Source organism: Gopherus flavomarginatus, chromosome 8 (assembly GCF_025201925.1).
Source record: "Gopherus flavomarginatus isolate rGopFla2 chromosome 8, rGopFla2.mat.asm, whole genome shotgun sequence".
Lineage (NCBI taxonomy): Eukaryota > Metazoa > Chordata > Testudines > Testudinidae > Gopherus > Gopherus flavomarginatus.
Window position 1 is genome coordinate 39676220 of NC_066624.1, and position 16321 is coordinate 39692540.

Consider the following 16321-nt stretch of genomic DNA (forward strand, 5'->3'; position numbering starts at 1 on the left):
ATTTCCACCTGCAAAGATAAGGCTTTGGATACACTGGGAATCTGCCACAGTTCCTGCCATCAGTGGCCTGGCACAGCAAAGCTGAACCAGTGTAAACCCTTTAGGTAGACAGGCAGAATGGCTATTTGCACTGACGCAGTTAACCTCGGTTTCAAGCAGCTCTGCTGATGCAATAGCATCTACCTGTATGTATTAGGGCAGTGGTTTTCAAAGTTTGGGTTGCGACCCAGTAGTGGGTCGTGGAATGCAAAGCACTGGGTCGCCTTGCTCAGCACCCAGGGACCCTGGCGACCAGCCAGTAAAATCTAGTAGTCCCTAGCTGTTCTGACACTGCACTGTGCCCTGGAAGCAGTGAGTAGCAGGTCTGACTTGCAGGCAGGGGGGCCATGGGGCTCTGCACACTGCCCCCACCCCAAGCACCGGCTCTGCTGGAGGGGGCAATGCCTGCAGGCGAGAGCCACGCGGAGCTGCTTGTGCGCCTCTGCCTAGGACCCAGACCTGCTGCTGGCCACTTCCAGGATGTAGCGCAGTCCGCACTGCCAAGACAGGCAGGAAGCCTGCCTCTGCACCCTGGCTGCACTGCTGATTGGGAGCCTCTGGAGGTAAGCCTGCACCCCAACCCTGTGCCCCAATCCCCAGTGCCAGCGCTGAGCCCCCACCCCCACAAACCCAGATCCCCTTCCTGCACCCCAACCCCCTCATCCCTGGCCCCAGCCCAGAGCCTGCACCCTCTCCCACACCCAACCCCCTGCCTCAGCCCCCTTCTAAACCCCAAACCCCTCATCCCCAGCTCCGTTGGGATGCGGGCATCAACAATTTTCTGCAACTGGGTCGCCAGAAAAAAAGTTTGAAAACCACTATATTAGGGGTTTGCCCAGGCGCAGAGTGGCAGCTCTTTGATGGCTGGACTCAGGGCAGATCCTCAGTACAGACAAAGCCTATGACTGGCCAGTCCATAGAAGTCAACTTCTCGAGAAGAGAGTGGTTCCAGGCGTTTAAATGTAAACAAATTGAGATCAGTGCAAATGAGAGCCACACATCACTATCTTTCACAACATGAAAATGGCTTCTGTTATCACCTCATCAGTAACAGTACTAAGAGGCCACCAACTGGGAAAAATGTAACATGTAAACATAGAGCAGGACCATCTCAGGTATTCGCAATGAGACAAACAGTTTATGTCTGAGATGACTTGGTATTTCAGGGATAGTTGTGAACCGAACTGATTAACATTCCTATTACAGTTCGGCTCTATAGGCCCCAACTGAATTGTGGGTCTCTGTTGTGCTAAGTGCTATTCACACATAAAGTAAGAGAAATTCCCTTCCTCAAAGAGTTTACAATCTAAGTAGACAAGACTGATAAAGAGCAGGGAGAGATGTGATTTGCCAATGTCACATAGAGGGTGAGTGCTTGAGCTGAGCACCAAGGTCTCCTGAGTCCCGGTCCAGTGCACTATCTACTGGACCATGCTGCCTCTCAGAGACAAACCCAAAACTGTCCTAGGCCATTTTTGAAGCACAGCTTGGCCATTTTTGGAAGTATGTGGCTTCATACGCAGAGCAGTCCGTGGAGCCCCAGAGGAAATATAGGGAGTGTTGATTGGTATTTGCTACTCTTTTGGTTCACAAGCTGTGAACGTAACAGGAGATGCAGGGTTTGGAAGCACCAGTCTGATGGTTATGTCTTTATCATCTTCTCAGAGCCTATACTAGTAGGGCTGAGTAATAATAATAAGGGAACTGAGTAGGGATAGCTGCAGTGGCAGCTTCAAAGAATGGCTAATATTCTTCTCTCCAAAGCAAGCAGATGATGACTATAAAGATAATTAAGTCCATCCTGTGGGAGGTGTATTTGCCTGTGACATAATGACAGAAGGGCTCCAACGCCCACAGTTTTGTTTCAGACTAGTGTTCAGGGTGCTTTACCAGATTTGTCATAACAACGCTCACTTTCTAACGTCTTGGGTTGGTTACGAACCTCCATCTCTTCCTGGCTGATGGTGACCTGGCCTGTTATACACACCTTGGTCCCCTCCCTTCCAGCCTCAGCAATGCAGTATTCCTGGGCAGGAAGCCATCAGCCTTTCCAGATAGAACAGATGTTCCTGTTACCTCTCAGCTATGCTTGCATCTGGCTGGGTTTCACTCTCTCAGGTGTAAAGAGCAATACTGAGTAAAGAAGTTGGCTCACCAGCAGCTGAGCAGTTGATTTGGCATGTGCCTAATAAGCAAATATGCTCAAGCAGGAATCTTTGCCACCAGCACGGTTTATGGGTTTTTTTACTGTGGTCACAAATAAACACTAAAACCAAGATTACAGGAATCAAAGAGGGTAACAAGAGAGACAAGGAAATGAAGTGGCTGCATCGTACAACACAATGGAGAGCTCACAGGATCTAGATTCTTCACGCACTTGTGAGGAGCGTTGCCCCTTTTAACCCAGCTCCTAGGTTCAGCGGAAGTGAGGTAAGGTAGCCCATGTATTCACATTTCTGCTTGAGGCTAGTCCCTTTTCTCCATGCTGAAGACTTCCCAGGTGTTTGAAGCTGTCTGTTGAAGGAGGGAACCCCTGGTTTTACCAGTCGGCAGCAAGAGTAATCTGAGAGCTAACGAGAAGAAATGACGTGGTGAGACCTGACCAAGGCCGCAGAAGCAACTGTCAGCACCTCCTGGTGCTAATGGAAGGGATAAAATTCAATTCAAAGGCCACATTCTGGGTTGTGCGGCGCCGGTGCAGAGGCAGCTTCTGATCGGAGTGTCACAGAGTTTAAGGGCAGAAGGGACTCCCCAGATCATCCAGTCTGACATCCTGTATCTCTCAGGTCACCACCACCACCCAACATCTGCACACTAAACCCAGCAGCCGAAATTAGATCAAAGTATTACAGCCCGCAGAAGACATCATTTTTATGTGCCACAGGCAGAGAAAAGACGGTTACTCACCTTTGTAACTGTTGTTCTTCGAGATGTGTTGCTCACATCCATTCCAGTTAGGTGTGCGCGCTGTGCGTGCACATTCGTCGGAAGATTTTTACCCTAGCAACTCCGGTGGGTCGGCAGGTCGCCCCCTGGAGTGGCGCCGCTATGGCACCTGATATATACCCCTGCCGGCCTGTCCGCTCCTCAGTTCCTTCTTGCCGGCTACTCCGACAGTGGGGAAGAAGGGCGGGTGTGGAATGGATATGAGCAACACATCTCAAAGAACAACAGTTACAAAGGTGAGTAACCATCTTTTCTACTTCGAGTGATTGCTCATATCCGTTCCAGTTAGGTGATTCCCAAGCCTTACCTAGGTGGTGGGGTCGGAGAGAGACGTCGCAGAGTGCAACACGGCGGAGCCGAAGGCTGCGTCATCCCTAGATTGCTGGACCAGGGCGTAATGGGAAGCGAAGGTGTGGACAGAAGACCAGGTTGCTGCCCGGCATATTTCCTGAACGGGCACGTGAGCCAGAAAAGCAGCCAATGAGGCTTGAGCCCTGGTGGAGTGCGCAGTCACGCGGCCCGGGGGGGCGTGCGCCAATTCATAACAGGTGCGGATGCAGGACGTTACCCACGAGGAAATTCTCTGGGAGGAGACGGGTAACCCCTTGACTCGTTCCGCCACCGCAACGAAGAGTTGGGGGTTTTGCGGAATGGCTTAGTTCTCTCTATGTAAAAGGCGAGCGCCCTACGGACGTCCAGTGAGTGCAGCTGCTGCTTCCTTCGAGACGAATGGGGTTTTGGGAAGAAGACAGGTAGGAAGATCTCCTGGTTAATATGGAAACCCGATACCACCTTGAGGAGGAAGGCTGGATGTGGTCTCAGCTGCACCTTGTCTCTATGGAACATGGTATACGGGGGATCTGCCGTGAGGGCTCGAAGCTCCGAGACCCTTCTCGCTGACGTGATGGCCACAAGGAAAGCAGTCTTCCATGAGAGGTAGAGAAGGGAGTAAGTAGCTAATGGTTCAAATGGAGGGGACATGAGCCGGGTCAGAACCAGGTTAAGGTCCCAGGTAGGGGCAGGGCGGCGAACCTGGGGGTAGAGACGCTCCAAGCCCTTAAGGAATCTAGTCACCATAGGGTGAGAAAACACCGAGCGGCCATCCCCGCCTGAGTGAAAGGTGGAGATGGCTGCCAGGTGAACCCTGAGAGATGATATCGCCAGGCCCTGTTGTTTGAGAGACCATATGTAGTCCAAGATTTGAGCAATGGAGACCTCGGTGGGAACGAAACTCCGTTCCGCACACCAGCAGGTGAAGCGTTTCCATTTTGCCAAATACGTTGCCCTAGTGGAAGGCTTCCTGCTGCCCAGGAGCACCTGTCACACTGGGGTAGAGCAACGGAGCTCAGACCGGGTCAGCCACTCAGGAGCCACACCGTGAGATGGAGTGATTGCAGGTCCGGGTGACGGAGCTTGCCGTGGTTCTGAGTGATCAGGTCCACATGCAGGGGCAGTGGGACAGGGTCGGCTATGGAAAGGTCCAACAGCATGGAGTACCAGTGCTGCCGAGGCCACGCTGGAACTATCATGATCATGCAGGCCCTGTCCCTGCGCACCTTCACCAGGACCTTGTGGACGAGCGGAAACAGTGGAAAGGTATAGAGCAGGTGCGTCGTCCACGGAACAAGGAAGGCGTCCGCCACCGAACCCGGTGAAAAGCCTTGGAAGGAGCAGAACATCTGGCATTTCCTGTTCCCGCGGGATGCGAAGAGGTCCATTTGGGGAAACCCCCACCTCCAGAAGAGCGAAAGAGCAACATCCGGGCGAAGGGACCACTCGTGGGATAGGAAGGACCTGCTGAGACGATCCGCCAGCATGTTCCGCACCTCCGGGAGAAAGGACGCGATGAGGTGAATGGAATGGGCTATACAGAAGTCCCAAAGTTGTAAGGTCTCTTGACACATGGGGGAGGATCTCGTGCCGCCCTTCTTGTTTATATAATACATGGTCGTCGTGTTGTCAGTGAACACTGAGACACAACGGCCCTGCAGATGGTGACGGAATGCTTGACAAGCAAGGCGGACCGCTCTCAACTCCCGGACGTTGATGTGGAGGGCTAGTTCGCGAGGTGACCACAGGCCCTGTGTTTGCAGGAGCCCGAGGTGAGCCCCACAACCCAGGGAAGAGGCGTCTGTTGTCAGGGACACCAAGGGTTGGGGTGGATGGAACAGGAGCCCCACACACACCACGGGAGGGTCCAGCCACCACTGAAGGGAGTCCAAGACGCCCTGTGGAATTGTGACAATCATGTCGATTGGATCTCTGGCAGGACGGTATTGGGTGTTGATCCAGGACTGGAGGGGTCTTAGGCGGAGCCTTGCATAGTTCGTGACGAACATGCAGGCCGCCATGTGGCCCAGGAGGGTAAGGCAGGTGCGCACCGAGGTTAGGGGCGCTGCTTGCAGTCTCCGTATGATGGCTGCCAAAGTTTGGAACCTCGAGGGAGGCAGAGAGGCTGTGGCAAGGGTGGAGTCCAGGATGGCACCGATAAACTCTATCCGCTGTATGGGGATTAGCGTTGACTTCTCCACATTGATCAGTAGGCCTAGGCTTACGAATAGGTTCGTGACCATGCGGATGTGCCTGAGGACTTGCGCCTCGGAAGTCCCCCGGATAAGCCAGTTGTCCAGGTAGGGAAAGATGTGACTACGACTGCGGCGAAGGTGGGCGACGACTACAGCCATACACTTGGTGAACACTCTTGGGGCTGTAGATAGGCCTAACGGGAGGACTGCGAATTGGAAATGTTGCCGGTTGACCACAAACCGGAGGAACCTCCTGGGGGGTGGGAAGATGGCTATATGGAAGTAGGCATCTTGCATGTAGAGGGCGGCGTACCAGTCTCCAGGATCCAGGGATGGGATAATGGTCCCCAGGGATACCATACAGAACTTCAACTTTAGTAGGTATCTGTTGAGTTCCCTCAGATCGAGAATAGGTCTGAGACCTCCCTTGGCCTTGGGGATTAGAAAGTATCGGGAATAAAACCCCTTGCCTCGCTCGAACTCGGGAACCTCCTCTATGGCTCCTTTGGTGAGGAGCGCTCGTACCTCCTGTAGGAGGAGTTGCTCGTGAGAGGGGTCCCTGAAGAGGGACAAGGGAGGGGGGTGGGAGGGAGGATTTAAAGCAAATTGCAGGTGGTATCCAGATTCCCCCGCGCATAAGACCCAGCGGTCCGATGTTAGCTGGGACCACGCAGGGAGGAAAAAGGAAAGGCGGTTGGAAAAAGGAGGGGATGGATCCATTAACGAAACTGGTACAACACCCTCCGGCGCACCTTCAAAGGGAAGGTTTGGGCCTGGAAGAAGGCTTGGAGGGGTTCTGGTTCTGGCCCCCTTGGTTGCCGGATTGTCTGCGGCGACCATTCCTGCCTCGCCGCCTGGCGAAATCCTGCCTTTGCCAGAGTTGGGGGAAGGGCCGGCGTTGTTGCTGTGGCCGGAAGGGTCTGCGCTGGCTAACAGGTGTATGCATCCCCAAAGAGTGCATAATGACCCTATTGTCTTTTAGGCTTTGTAGCCTAGGGTCAGTCTTGTCAGAGAACAGGCCTTGGCCCTCGAATGGGAGGTCTTGGATGGTATATTGGAGTTCCAGGGGAAGGCCGGAGACCTGGAGCCATGAGATACGGTGCCTAGTGACACCAGATGCCAGAGTACGCGCAGCTGAGTCCGCAGCATCTAGGGCAGCCTGCAGGGAAGTTCTTGCGACCTTCTTGCCCTCATCAAGGATCGCAGAGAACTCCTGCCATGCGTCCTGAGGGAGCAGCTCCTTAAATTTGTCCGCTGCGGCCCAGGTATTATAATTGTAGCGGCTAAGAAGGGCCTGCTGATTTGAGACACGGAGCTGGAGGGCGCCCGCAGAGTAGACCTTGCGGCCGAGTAAGTCCATGTGTCTCGCCTCCTTGGACTTTGGGGCCGGGGCCTGCTGACCATGTCGCTCCCTCTCGTTCACAGATTGGACGACGAGGGAGCAAGGGAAAGGGTGGACATACAGGTATTCATACACCTTTGAGGGGACCATATATTTACGTTCCATCCCTCGTGCAGCGGGGGGAACAGAAGCCGGAGACTGCCAGATGGTAGTGGCGTTGGCTTGGATGGTTTTAATAAAGGGGAGGGCCACCCGAGTGGGGGCATCTGCTGATAATATGTCCACCACTGGATCCTGTATCTCCGAGACCTCCTCGGCCTGCAGGTTCATGTTCTGTGCGACACGCCTGAGGAGTTCCTGGTGCGCCCTAAGGTCAAGCGGAGGCGGACTGGTTGATGATGTCCCAGCCACCGCCTCGTCCGGAGATGATGACTAGGAGAGATCCGGGAGGCGTGGGTCTGCGGAGGGCTCTGCCTGAAGGACTGCGTCCCGCTCCGCAGGCGGTTCAGGGTCTTGAGGCTGGGACAACCCTTCCTCCGCAGTAGGAGGAGGAGAACGGGAAATCGTGGCCTCAGGAACCCTGTGGTCCGAGACAGTGGAGCGTGAGGGACCTGGCTGAGGGCCTTGGGCTTGGTGGTACGCCCAAGGTGTCCAGAATCCCCACTGCTGCGGTCCATGCTCCTGAGGCTGGGGTTCATGGAACAACGTGGCAGGAACGTCTGTGTCTGGGGCATATAGGCTATCTGCCTGGGAGGACACCGATGGCTGGCGAGACGGCCGGGGGGGGGGGGCGGGCGATCGAGGTTGGTACGGGACCCCTGACCCCGATGGTTGAGACCTTCTCGGTGCCGGAGACCGGTACTGGGAGTCATAACGGTGCCGAGACCGCGACCGGGACCTGCCACCAGCGCGGTGCCGGGAGGTCGACCGGGATCGGGAACACCAATGGCGCGAGTGGCTGCGGGAGTCTCGGTGCTGGTAGTGGTGACTAGAACCGGAACGGTGCCGAGAGTACCAGGAGGTGGATCTGCATCGCGAGTACGATCGGTACCGCCGTGGTGAGCGGTGCCGGGACTGCGAGCGGCGCCTCGACCGAGACCTTCCACGGGACCTGGAGTGGTGCCGAGACCTAGGTGGAGATCGGTGCCGGCTCGTCGACTCCAGGGACGGAGGTCTCATGGCAGCCGGTTTGCCTCTAGATTGAAGAACCCGCACTGGCGGTGCCGGGGGTTGAGGCAGAGCAGACTCGGTCATCGCAATCAGGTCCCTGGCCGACGAGAATGTCTCCGGCGTAGCAGGGACAGCCAGCTCTACCACGGTTCTCACCGGGGAGCTCACCAAGACCGGACTCGACGGACCTCTCGGGCCCGGAGCTGACGGTATTACTGGCGTCGGGGCCGCGGCAGGAGTCGGGGCCGGGCGGTCCGTACGAGTCTGCATCGCAGGAGTGGAAGCCGCTGATGATCTTCTGTCGGGACCCGGCGCCGGGGAAGGCCGGTGCCGAGGCGTCTTCGTGGTGCAGGCACGGTCCGGTGCCGGCACGGTGTCGGCACTCGGTGCCGAAGAAGGAGGGTTGAGAGCTGCCTCCATGAGGAGAGTCTTCAACCGATGGTCTCTCTCCTTCTTGGTCCGCGGCTTGAAAGCCTTACAAATGCAGCACTTCTCGGATATGTGCGATTCCCCAAGGCACTTTAGGCAGGCGTCATGGGGATCACTCATGGGCATCGGCTTTTTGCAGGCCAAGCACGGCTTGAATCCCGGCGACCCGGGCATGAGCCCGGGCACCGGGAAGGGCTAGAGCCCGAACCCGCTAAACTATATATACAATAACTAATTTACAACTATTAACTAAGTATTCTATACACTAACTATAACTATATACAACAAGTGAACTAGGAGAAGCTAGGTACGTGGAGGACAGCTATGCCGCGCTCCACAGTTCCAACGACCGACACAGCGGTAAGAAGGAACTGAGGAGCGGACGGGCCGGCAGGGGTATATATCAGGCACCATAGCGGCGCCACTCCAGGGGGCGACCTGCCGACCCACCAGAGTTGCTAGGGTAAAAATCTTCCGACGAACGTGCACACGCGGCGCGCACACCTAACTGGAATGGATATAAGCAATCACTCGAAGAACTGGAAGGACCAAGGTACACCAGCGCCCAAGGTCCCTGCAATGGCAGGGAAACAATGAAGTGAGATATACCTAGATAATCCTGGCATGTGATTGGCACCCCACACGCTGCAGAGGAAGGTGACAAACTCCCAAGGGCACTGCCAATCTGACCTGGGGGGAAATTCCTTCCTGACCCCCCACATATGGCGATCAGTTAGACACTGACCATGTAAGCAAGAACCAGCCAGCCAAGCAATGGTCATAAATGGCTGCCGGAATAGTCTCCTTGTGGAAGGGAACTCCATACTGGCATAAATCTGATGGAGCCCGGCTTCTGCACCAGCTGCCTGCCCACCCTTGCACAGCAAGAGTGGCAGAGCTCAAGAGATGCCAGAGCTGGGTAACCAGCTCCCTGATACCTCCTCACTCCTTTGCGGCAAGTGGAGCGGATGCAGTAAGAACCTAGCCTCAAGGGTTTTTTCTACTAAAACCAGAATATTTTGATTTTTGGACAATTCCACCATATGAATCAGAGAGCCAGATTGTCCACAATCTTTCTAGTGCCAATCATTGTCAGAGAAGCCCAATCTGTATATTCTATCAGGAACGAAACAGGATTGGGTTCTAAGTGACTCCGCAATCAGCGCAACTTGGCACTTTCTGCAGATAACTGAAAGCAAAAGGGCAGAATGTCTGAGGATTACTAATGCTGAGTGACCCTTGCCATGTCTCCACATGAGCACAGCTACTCAGTTTTTGTTTGGTAATTAGTAAGATGCACATCCTAGCTGACTATAGCATTACTATTCTGCAAGAAAGAAGTCTTAATATCAATTAGCATTACTAGCTTAGCATTACTGCTTTGTTATTCGGCAGAACACATTGCTTAATTAAACGATAATGACATTTAGGCAAATGATGGGTGCTAGTTTTGTTATACAATTGGTTAAGTGTGAAAGTTTTATTATTGCAAATTAAATTACATTGTTAGTTGTACAACATCACACTTGATCCAGCTGCTTACACCCTAACCGGGCTGATAAAAAAAAAAGAGAAGGTATACGAATGAGACACAAAGGAGAGGATAATCCAAGATACTTTAAAATCCTAGCAATCTAGGTCCTTATGTTTCAAGCATGCAAGGAAAATGAGTTATTAAAAAGATGCTTTGTTAAATCAGACTTGGGAATAAATTGGAAAAATTTCCATTTGGAATAGTCAGTTGTTCAATTTACAATCAATGTTGCTGGGGAATTGATGCAGCACTAGCTTTGAACTGCTTTCAATGAGCTGCTGAGTAATAATAATAAAGGAACTGAGCTGTGTTTTATGGCTTTGATTGTTTTCTCTTTGTGGATAGCATGGATGTACCATGATAGATTTAGAATCCCACTGTTTGGCAATGTTCTGTAAGGAGCAGCAAGGACTACTGTTGAAGATCATTATTTCCCCCTAGGTATTCCATGTCTGGAAAATCTACTCCTTTGGATTATTGCGGGGCTTCTGGTATTCTAACTACTACTGTAGTAGTCAACACTTATACAGCCTGTGTTGTTCCACATAAACAAATCAGTGCCAGTGGTCTGTTGTAGTCCTCAGGGCAGATCATGTGGTATTACTGATCCTTTTATATTGGCACACTCTTTTAGGTCCCAGTTCAGCATAGCATTCAAGCACTTGCTTAAATCTTTCTCTGCTTAGCAAAACACAAGTACATTCTCAACTTTAAACATGTGCTTAAGTCTCACTGAAGTAAATGGAATGGAAGTACGTGCTTAAGTGCTTTGCTGAATACGGTTAGATGCTAAACTGAAGCATACGGGATGTCTTGAGACAAGTTGGTTCATTTCTAATATGCACCAGTCGATGGAGTATGTCAAGGGCATTTGTTTTCCGTTCTCCATGGCACATGCTCCATGTGTCTTCATACTGGTGTATCTTGTCTTCATGCACAGGAAATCTTTTCTCACCCTTAAACTCTACTGCAAGGTTGAGTGCTCATCTCCCTGGCTCCAATGAGAGGCTATTCCTTCTAATGCCTGACCATTTAATTTTCACATTTCACGTGCTGACCTTTCATGGTGGCTTGTTTCATAGCTGCCATCTTCTGATCACTTACTGGCATGTTCTGGGTGCCCATTCTTCCACTGGGATCATTACTGTATCACTGCTGGAGTCTCCTCACCACATATCACCAACAGCTCTACCCTTCCCTGGATGATGCTCTCTATGGACGTTGTTACTGAATTATTTATCTGATTTTTGCCATGCAGGGCAACTTTAGGATGAATGCTGGCTCAAGAGAAACTAGGATACATTTAACGGACCAATCCTATTCCTTTGAAAATTTCAAACTTCATCGTCTCAGCTGGATTAACACATTGCACCAGTTTAGTCCATTCAAGATTTCAACGTCCATCCAGACCCAAAACTACAAGTACATTCATGAGGCAAGGATGTCTGATGCTTTACGCTTACAGATAAAAGTGCAATAAAATCCAGAAGGCCTGGAAACAGAGTTGGCAGAATTTTTCCACATTTTGATTTTTCAATTATTTTTTATGTTGAAATTTCAAATTTTAATGGAAAAAGAGAGAACGAATTTTTTGAAGAAAATATCCATTAACATTTTCCTATTTTTCAACCAGCTACATCAGGACATTAATATTAGACAAATTCACATGGGAAATATGGGGCAGCTTTTTGGAAGAGCTTTCCTATGGATGTGGTGCATTCTTCATCACTCCATGTCTTTAAATCAAGATTGGATACCTTGGTAAAAGTTATGCTGTAGCTCAGTCAGAAGTGATAGGGTTTGTTGGGGGAATCACTGGGAGAAATTCTCTGCCTGCCTTATGTATGTAGGAGGTCTAGTTAGATCAGGGATCGACAACTTTTGGCAAGCGGCCCATCAGGGAAATCTGCTGTGGGATGGGACGGCTTGTTTACCTGCAGCTTCTGCAGGTTTGGCTGATCGCAGCTCCACTGGCCGCGGTCTGCCGTTCCAGGCCAACGGGGGCTGCGGGAAGCAGTGGCCAGCACATCCCTCAGCCCACGCCACTTCCCGCAGCCCCCATTGGCCTGCAGCAGCGAACTGCGGCCAGTGGGAGCTGTGATCGGCCAAACCTGTGGACGCTGCAGGTAAACAAACCGACCTGGCCTGTCAGCGGATTTCCCTGATGGGCCGCATGCCAAAGGTTGCCGATTCCTGGGTTAGATAATCAAGATGGTCCCTTATGGCTTTAAATCCATGAATCTGTGAACAGACATAACCACAATATGAACTTCAAGCTTAAGTGTCGTTATTTTTGTATCTGTTTCAGTGTACTTTACACAGTCCATCCATAGCCAGAGCGATGCACATTCATGTGCTGCAATAGAACTTGAGGTCTGAATATACATAATTTACATTTTATGGTTTACTTGACTTCTAGTGTCAAGTTCATAGTTAATAATCTGACCATCTGGGCCTAACAAGTTAGTCAGTTCTTCACTGGTGCCTGACCTTTTTCCCCCTTAAGCATTATTAGCTCTGACTCTATCAATTCAAAGCTCACTGCGATCAGGAACATTATTTCTCTGTCATTTGTTGATCAATAGAATTCCTAGCTTTGTTTGCATACAATCTGCAGGCCTTTGTAAAGTCATTCTGTTTATTCCAGTTTGATCACCAACACCTTTTGCAGGGCAAATTTGGTCATCTGCTTAATTTCTGACAGCGTCTGTCCAATTTCAGAGCCTTGGGTATGAACCCCCATGGGTATATAATTTGGAGTATCGTTCTCCACCTTGATTTCAGTGGCTGCTGTTTTTAGCTGGGCTTCTGTTAACTCTTTAGCACTAGCTATCTCCATAGCTTTTTCTAGGGAAAGCATGGCTCCTTTGCAGGGAAGTTTCTCTTATTTACACCAACTATACAGTCTCTCACTGTCCCATCAACATCTGTGATATCACTGTAATCTTACATTTTCTTACAGACTAGTCAAATGTCTCTCTGACTCCTTGTACTTTGCTGTGGAGTTTTGAACTATCAAAAACTGGGTTTATTTTGGCATAGTATATGCTTTATATTTATCAAAGCAAGTTCTCAGTGCTTTCCAATCTTCTGCGCCAATGGACTGCATGCTGAAAGTGCCTCTGCTTTTGCCCCTGTCCACAGTCTTGGATAGCGGCATTTGTTTCTTATTCAGATTTGCCTTTTTATGGTCCAGAAAATGTCAGTTCCACAAGCTGTTTGAATCTTTGTCGTGTTTCTGGATGGCTGCCTGATTCCTAGTCCATTTTGAATGCAGGGAAGCCAGCAATATCCATGGTGTTCTGCTCCTCCCCACTAGAAGCCTAAGACAAAAAAAGTCTCAATCTTCCTCTCACTCTCTCCAGAAGGAAGGGTTTCAGCATGGTTCAGTGCAAATAAAACTAATGGGATTCATGCAGTTTAGAGTAGCAGGTCCTGTTACTTATACAAATGTACTCCCCACGCCATCACCTCTAGGAAGGCCTGTGTATTGCATAACAGGAAGGCCTGCTTGATATCTGATTGCCTCCCTCCCAGTCTTTATAATTGTACCAGTAGTTCCTATAAAACAGATGTTGGTAGCAATGTTTGTGAATAAACTCAGTCCACTGCTGCCTCAGAATGTTTTTAAGATCTATGAAGTCATCATAGTACTGTCATGCATGGGCATGGGTGTATGTATACCAATGCCATCTACTGGCTAGAATCAGAACTGCTTCACTGTGTGTCATAGGTACAATGCTGCTGGTGGAGAGAGTCTTTTACGTCAGCTGTTTTGAACTTGTGCTTTGGAAGAAGCAGGGTCTTATTTCTGTCCCTGCTGCCAGCATGAAGCTCTGAGTGACCATGGTGAGCAGCACCATGACAACTGGGAAGGCCTAGATCTTACGCTATACTGCAGGAAGTCCTGGCTCCTCCAAATAGCAGTGAGGATGGGCCAATCCTCAGCTGGTGCCAACCAGCATCGTTCTATTGATTTTTCTCCAGGATCTGGCCCAGCATTTCTTCTACCCACCAGGGAAGGTTCCTCAATGTGCACTGCAACTGTTCACCTGCTTTGTCACTTACATGCGGGAGGGGGCCCTGTGGAAGCAGGAGGGGACGTGTTAGCCCAGTCAATGCAAGAATTAGAAAGCTACAGATTGTACTTGTAGAAAGGCCTTTTATTTCCATTATACACTAGAAGCAGCCCCAAGGCCCCTGCAAGACACTGAAATCAATAGCCAGATTCTAGGCACAGTAGCAGCCAGGGATCTTTCTGAATTAATTTTTTTCGTTGTTTTCCTTTGTAAAGTCCTGATCTCTGCTAAGTGCTAGCTGGCTGCAGGCCCTGCTGGGAGACATGAAATCAATTACCCTGATGCTTTTGACTGAACTGTGCTTGGCTAGTCACCAGCCCCTATGCTGCTTCTGTACCTCATCTTAGCTCCTCGTTCAGATGTGCAACTAAGCTGGGTACGACCTGCTGCCCAGGTGGGAATTTCCACTGGGAAAAGATGGACCTTTTTGAACCCACAGATGCCACTGTGAGATTAGCCAGTTCCAAGTGGCATCCTGGCTGGATGCACAAATCTGACACCAGTGGTGCTGGAACAATTTTCATAGTGGGGGTGCTGAAGGCGGAAACCACGTATTTGGGTTTCATCACTGCTTCAGGCTACTACACCAACACCCCTAGTTCCTGCACCAATGTATTTTTTAGAGGGATACAGCAGGGTGTCTCCGCTAATATCAATAATAATAACAAAAAGCAACCAACTACAAAGTGGCTGTGTCATAAAAATAAAAATTTATTGTAAACACAGCTGTAATGAGTCAAAACCCAATGTAATGATTGCTTCAACAGAAAGGGATGGATTAATCAAATCATGAGTGCAGTGAGAAAGGAAAGGAATGTCAGATCTGAACTCAAAGAACAGGCCATGGATCGAATCAACTGTCTGTCTGATTGATACTCTTATTTCTAGGGCAACTACCACCCTTCTATGGAAAACCTAGGTTTGAGTTCCTTGGGATTAAACTAACCTGCCTCTCTATCGCCTTTGCACTGGAAATTGGGCCTGGAATAAATCCTGCTGGGATTGTCATATGGATTTTTAAATGGTGCAACAAGATGGTGATAGTCTCATCTCTGTCTGGACCTCGATGCCAGTGTCCCCTCTCATGACACTGGTATGTAGAAAAGATCTTGTATTCCTCAGCAAAAATAAAGAAAAAAACAAACGCTAGGGTACTGTGCTAAACAGCCTCTAGGCTGCCTTTAACGGGACACTGTCACTTTAAAAATCATGGCCCAGCCCTGGAGTGGCGAATAGGGAAGCAGCACTCGGTTCGGCTGAGAAAGGTGGCGTGTGAAAGTGGATTTAGGCCACTTCTTTATCCCACTGATCTGGGGCCACCTGCGCACTGGTGTGCCCACGACTCCAACGGCCATTCCAGCATCTGGGGATTGCTGGGACCCAGGGATGCTCCAGTCACCTCCCTTTTCCACAGCCACATGCCCTGTGCTGTTGGCTGGCAGGTGAGGTTGTTTGGGAGCCACTATGGCAGTACCTCGCCAGCTGAGGACGGTCCAGTGCAGGTGTCATTCACCAGAGGCCATGCAAGTTGTGTGTTGCATCCTTAGGGTCTGATCCAATGCTCACTGAAGTCAATGGATAGACTTGTAGGGGAAACCCTGGCCCCAATGAAGTCAGTACGAGTTTTGCCACTGGCTACAGTGGGGCCAGGATGTCACCTCTGTTGACCTCAACGTGCACTGGCTTAGGCACTGTGTATACTTGAGAATCTGGCCCCTTATTTGCTTGGGCACCTACAAAATCCTGACCTTTATCACACCACCATGCTATTTACTTTGCCCTAGGGTGTTTGCAGTGCAATACTTGCAACGGGGAAACATCACCAACGCTGCCGGAACATCAGCAACCACCTACAGTAACAGGCATGACTGCAATAGTGCCTGCTGTCTGACATTGGTTTACTTTTCACATTTCTCTCCACTAGTCGGTGTGAATTTCAGGTTCCCGTGCAGGGCACAATGCTGCAATGTGTGGATTGCAGAACCTGCATGCGAAGTTTGACATTTAAGCCAACAACACACCCCTATCCCCAGCTTTCACTGGGACACACCTCGATTTGTAAAACCTTACAGATCTAACTAGCATGTGCTGTCTTTAACTCGAAAAGAGAGCCTGCTATATCAGAGAAGCTTGAGAGCAAAGCAGTTATTTCACAGTGAATAATTCATTAGACAACATAGCTGCAACGCCTGCTCATGAACTATCCATGAGTGGTTTACGATATTCTCAAGCGTAACTGTAATCTGAAATTATTCAC

At 50.4% G+C, this 16321-nt stretch overlaps 1 protein-coding gene across 4 annotated transcripts in view; it reads right to left on the reverse strand.

Annotated features, from left to right (window-relative positions):
- Positions 1-16321, reverse strand: part of FRMPD3 (FERM and PDZ domain containing 3) — a 157055-nt gene that overhangs the window by 14709 nt on the left and 126025 nt on the right. The window lies entirely within an intron of this gene.